The sequence below is a fragment of the Ovis aries genome, chromosome 4 (assembly GCF_016772045.2).
Source record: "Ovis aries strain OAR_USU_Benz2616 breed Rambouillet chromosome 4, ARS-UI_Ramb_v3.0, whole genome shotgun sequence".
In the NCBI taxonomy this organism is placed as follows: Eukaryota; Metazoa; Chordata; class Mammalia; order Artiodactyla; family Bovidae; genus Ovis; species Ovis aries.
Window position 1 is genome coordinate 49,306,453 of NC_056057.1, and position 6,439 is coordinate 49,312,891.

Genomic DNA, 6,439 nt, shown 5'->3' on the forward strand with positions numbered 1-6,439 from the left:
TTGAGTCAATGATGCCATCCAACCATCTTATCCTCTGCTGCCTGCTTCTCCTCCTGCCCTCAATCTTTCCCAGGATCAAGGTCTTTTCCGATGAGTTGGCTCTTTGCATCATGTGCCCAATGTATTAGAGCTTTAACTTCAGCATCAGTCCTTCCTATGAATATTCAGGACTGATTTCCTTTAGGATTGACTGGTTTGATCTCCTTGCCATTCAAGAGACTCTCAAGAGTCTTCTGCAGCACCGCATTTTGAAAGCATCAGTTCTTTGGCCTTCAGCCTTCTTTATGGTCCGACACTCTCAACCGTACATGACTACTGGAAAAACCATAGCTTTGACTAGACTGACTTTTGTTGGCAAAGCGATGTCTCTGCTTTTTAATATCACTGTCTAGGTTTATTACAGCTTTTCTTCCAAGGAGCAAGCATCTTTTAATTTCATGGCTGCAGTCACTGTCCACAGTGATTTTGGAGCCCAAGAAAATAAAATCTATCACTGTTTCCATTTTTTTCCCCATCTATTTGTCATGAGGTGATGGAACTAGATGCCATGATCTTCATTTTTTAAATGCTGTGTTTTTAGCCAGATTTTTCACTCTTCTCTTTCACATTCAAGAGGCTCTTTAGTTCCTCTTTGCTTTCTGCCATAAGGGTGGTGTCATCTGCATATCTGAGGTTATTGATATTTCTCCCAGCAATCTTGATTCCAGCTTGGGATTCATTCACCCTGGCATTTCACATGAAATACTCTGCATATAAGTTAAACAAGCAGGGTGACAATATACAGCCTTGACGTACTCCTTTCCCAGTTTTGAATCATTCAAATTGTTCCATGTCTGGTCCTAACTGTTGCTTCTTAACCTGCATACAGTTTTCTCAGGAGGCAGGAAAGGTGGTTTGGTATTCCCATCTCTTTCAGAATTTTCCAGTTTGTTGTGATCCACACAGTCAAAGGTTTCAGCACAGTTGATGAAACAGAAATAGATGTTTTTCTGGAATTCCCTTGCTTTTTCTATGATCCAACAGATGTTGGCAAATTGATCTCTGGTTCCTCTGCCTTTTCTTGGAAAGAAGTAAAACTATCACTGTTTGCAGATGACATAAGATTTAACATAGAAAATCCTAAAGACACCACCAAGAAACTAATAGAGCTCATCAATGGATTTGGCAAAGTTGCAGGATACAAAATTAATATACATTAAATGTGTTACATTTCTATATACTAACAACAAACTATCAGAAAAAGAAATTAAGAAAATAATTCCATTTATAATCACATCAAAAAGAACAAAATACCTAGGAATAAATCTAATTATGGAGGCAAAACAGCTGTACTCAGAAAACTATAAGACATTGGTTAAAGAAACTGAAGATGTACAGATAGGAGGATCTACTGTATTCATGGATTGGAAAAATAATATTGTTAAAATGACCATACTACCCAAAGCAATCTAAAGATTCAATAAAATCCCCATCAAAATACTAATACCAATGGCATATTTCACAGAGTTTGTATGGAAACACAAAAGACTCTGAATGATCAAAACAATCTCAAGAAAGAAGAACAAAGCTGGAGGTATCATGCTCCCTGATTGTGAACTATAATACAAAGCTACAGTAATCAAACAATATGGTACTGGAAAAAACAAAACAAAACAATAAAGCAGACACACAGCTCTATGGAACAAAATAAAGAGTGCAGAAATGAACCTGCACTTAAATGGGCAGTTAATCTACGACAAAGGCAAAAAAATACAATGAGGTAAAGGCAGCTTCTTTAATAAATGCTGTTGGAAAAACTAGACATTTACAAGAAAAAGAGTCAAACTAGGCCATTTCTCACATCATATACAAAATTAATTCAAATGATTTAAAGACTTAAATGCAAGTCCTGAAGCCATAAAATTTATGGAAGAAAACACAGGTAGTATGCTTTTTGACATCAGTCTTCATAATATTTTTTGAATACGTCTCCTAAGGCAAGGGCAACAAAAGCAAAATAACAAATGGGACTACATCAAACTAAAAAGATTTTGCATAGTGAATCAGTCAGTTCAGTTCAGTTGCTCAGTCATATCTGACTCTTTGTGATCCCATGAACCAACTGCAGCACACCAGGCCTCCCTGTCCACCACCAACTCCCGGACTTCACCCAAACCCATGTCCATTGAGTCGGTGATGCCATCCAACCATCTCATTCTCTGTCATCCCCTTCTCCTCCTGCCCTCAATCTTTCCCAACATCAGGGTCTTTTTAAATGAGTCAGTTCTTTGCATCAGGTGGCCAAAGTATTGGAGTTTCAGCTTCAGCATCAGTCCTTCCAATGAATATTCAGGACTGATTTCCTTTAGGATGGACTGGTTAGATCTCCTTGCAGTCCAAGGGACTCTGAAGAGTCTTCTCCAACAACACGGATCAAAAGCATCAATTCTTCAGTGCTCAGCTTTCCTTATAGTCCAACTCTCACATCCATACATGACCACTGGAAAAACCCATAACCTTGACTAGATGGACCTTTGTTGACAAAGTAACGTCTCTGCTTTTCAATGTGCTGTCTAGGTTGGTCATAACTTTCTTTCCAAGGAGTAAGCATCTTTCAATTTCATGGCTGTAATCACCATTTACAGTGAGTTTGGAGCCCAGAAAAATAAAGTCAACCACTGTTTCCACTGTTTCCCCATCTATTTCCCATGAAGTGATGGGACCGAATGCCATGATCTATCAACAAAAGGAGAAAGCTGCTTACTGAATGGGAGAAGATATTTGCAAACTACATATAATGAGGAATCAATATACCAAATATATAAAGATTTTATGCAACTCAACATTAAAAAATAATTTAAAATAGGCAGAGAAACTACACATTTTTCTAAAAACACACCGATGGCCAACAGGCACATGGAATGATGCTTAATATGACTCATCATCAAAGAAAAGTAAACCAAAACCACAATGAGCTATCACCTTACAATTGTCAGAATGACTATTATCAATAAGATAAAAAAGAACAAGTGTTGGTGATGATATGAAGTAAAAGGAATCCTGGTATACTGTTACTGGCAATAGAATGGTGCAGCTGCTATGGAAAACAATATAGATACTCCTCAAAAAATTAAAACCAGAATTACCACATGATCCAGCAATTCTACTCTTGAGTATTAATCCAAAGAAAGCAAAAACATTAACTAGAAAGGATATATGTATCCCTATGTTCATTGTTGCATTATTTACAATAGTCAAGATAGTCAGTAGCCTAAGTGCCCATCAATAGATGATTGCATAAAGTAGGTCATGGTGTATATATGATCAAATATTAGTCAGCTATAAAAAATAATCTTTTCTTTTGTGGCAACATACCCTAGAGGATATTATGGTAAGTGAAGTGAGTTAAAAAGGAAGACAAAAACAATTTTCTTTATCTGTGAAATCTAAACAGTAAAACAAATAAATCAACATAACAAAGCAGAAAGAGATTTATAGACACAGAGAACAAGTAGCTGCTAGAGGGTGGGAGGTGAGGGAAGGAGAGAAAAAAGAAAGGAAGACTAAGATATACAAGTTTCCAGTTGTAAAACAAATAAGTCACAGGTATGAAGTGTACAGTGTGGCAAGTAGAGTCAATAATTATGTTTATATGGTGAAAGATGGCTATTAGATTTATTATGGTGATCATTTTGAAATGTATAGAAATATTAAATCACTGCTGTGTAATAGGAACTAACATAGTATAGGTTAACTATATTGCAAAAATAAACAAATTGATAGAAAAAAGAATCAGGTTTGTGGTTATGGTAGGCTAGGGGAAGCCAAAACTGGATAAAGGCAGTCAAAAGCTACAACTTCTAATTATAAGTTATGTTACTTGAGATGTAATGTACCCTGTGATAAGTATAATTAATACTGCTGTATATTATATATCACTCACTGCAGTACTCTTGCCTGGACAACCCCATGGATGGAGGAGCCTGGTAGGCTGCAGTCCATGGGGTCGGGAAGAGTCGGACACGACTGAGTGACTTCACTTTCACTTTTCACTTTTCACTTTCATGCATTGGAGAAGGAAATGGCAACCCACTCCAGTGTTCTTGCCTGGAGAATCCCAGGGATCGGGGAACCTGGTGGGCTGCCATCTAAGCAGCAGCAGCATATTATATATCAAAGTTATTGAGAGAGTAAATTCTAAGAGTTATCATCATAAGGAAAAACAGTTTTTTCTATACTGCGGGCCAGAATCCCTCAGAAGAAATGGAGTAGCCATCATTGCCAACAAAAGAGTCCGAAATGCAGTACTTGGATGCAATCTCAAAAATGACAGAATGATCTCTGTTCGTCTCCAAGGCAAACCATTCAATATCACCATTCAATCCAAGTCTATGCCCCAACCAGTAATGCTGAAGAAGCTGAAGTTGAACGGTTCTATGAAGACCTACAACACCTTTTAGAACTAACATCTAAAAAAGATGTCCTTTTCATTATAGGGGACTGGAATGTAAAAGTAGGAAGTCAAGAAACACCTGGAGTAACAGGTAAATTTGGCCTTCAAATGCAGAATGAAGCAGGGGAAAGACTAATAGAATTTTGTCAAGAAAATGCACTGGTCATAGCAAACAACCTATTCCAACAATACAAGAGAAGACTCTACACATGGACATCACCAGATGGTCAACACCGAAATCAGATTGATTATATTCTTTGCAGCCAAAGATGGAGAAGCTCTATACAGTCAACAAAAACAAGACCAGGAGCTAACTGTGGCTCAGATCATGAACTCCTTATTACCAAATTCAGACTCAACTTGAAGAAAGTAGGGAAAACCACTAGACCATTCAGGTATGACCTAAATCAAATCCGTTATGATTATACAGTGGAAGTGAGAAATAGATTTAAGGGCCTAGATCTGAGAGATAGAGTGCCTGATGAACTACGGACATTGTATAGGAGACAGGGATCAAGACCATCCCCATGGAAAAGAAATGCAAAAAAGCAAAATGGCTGTCTAAGGAGGCCTTACAAATAGCTGTGAAAAGAAGAAAAGTGAAAAGCAAAGGAGAAAAGGAAAGATATAATCATCTTAATGTAGAGTTCCAAAGAATAGCAAGAAGAGATAAGAAAGCCTTCTTCAGCGATCAATGCAAAGAAATAGAGGCAAACTATAGAATGGGAAAGACTAGAGATCTCTTCAAGAAAATTAGAGATACCAAGGAAACATTTCATGCAAAGATGGGTTCAATAAAGGACAGAAATGGTATGGACCTAACAGAAGCAGAAGATATTAAGAAGAGATGGCAAGAATACCTAGAACTATACAAAAAAGATCTTCACAACCCAGATAATCACGATGGTGTAATTACTCATCTAGAGCCAGACATCCTGGAATGTGAAGTCAAGTGGGCCTTAGGAAGCATCACTACAAACAAAGCTAGTGGAGGTGATGGAATTCCAGTTGAGCTGTTTCAAATCCTGAAAGATGATGCTGTGAAGGTGCTGCACTCAATATGCCAGCAAATTTGGAAAACTCAGCAGTGGCCACAGGACTGGAAAAGGTCAGTTTTCATTCCAATCCCAAAGAAAGGCAATGCCAAAGAGTGCTCAAACTACCACACAATTGCACTCATCTCACATGCTAGTAAAGTAATGCTCAAAATTCTCCAAGCCAGGCTTCAGCAATACATGAACCGTGAACTTCCTGATGTTCAAGCTGGTTTTAGAAAAGGCAGAGGAACCAGAGATCAAATTGCCAACATCTGCTGGATCATGGAAAAAGCAAGAGAGTTCCAGAAAAACATCTATTTCTGCTTTTTTTACTATGCCAAAGCCTTTGACTGTGTGGATCACAATAAACTGTGGAAAATTCTGAGAGAGATGGGAATACCAGACCACCTGACCTGCCTCTTGAGAAATCTGTATGGAGGTCAGAAAGCAACAGTTAGAACTGGACATGGAACAACAGACTGGTTCTAAATAGGAAAAGGAGTACATCAAGGCTGTATCTTGTCACCCTGCTTATTTAACTTCTATGCAGAGTACATCATGAGAAACGCTGGGCTGGAAGAAGCACAAGCTGGAATCAAGATTGCCGGGAGAAATATCAATAACCTCAGATATGCAGATGACACCACCCTTATGGCAGAAAGTGAAGAGGAACTCAAAAGCCTCTTGATGAAAGTGAAAGAGGAGAGTGAAAAAGTTGGCTTAAAGCTCAACATTCAGAAAACGAAGATCATGGCATCCGGTCCCATCATTTCATGGCAAATAGATGGGGAAACAGTGGAAACAGTGTCAGACTCTATTTTTGGGGGCCCCAAAATCACTGCAGATGGTGACTGCAGCCATGAAATGAAAAGACGCTTACTCCCTGGAAGGAAAGTTATGACCAACCTAGACAGCATATTCAAAAGCAGAGACATTTCTTTGCCCACTAAGGTCCGTCTATTCAAGGCTA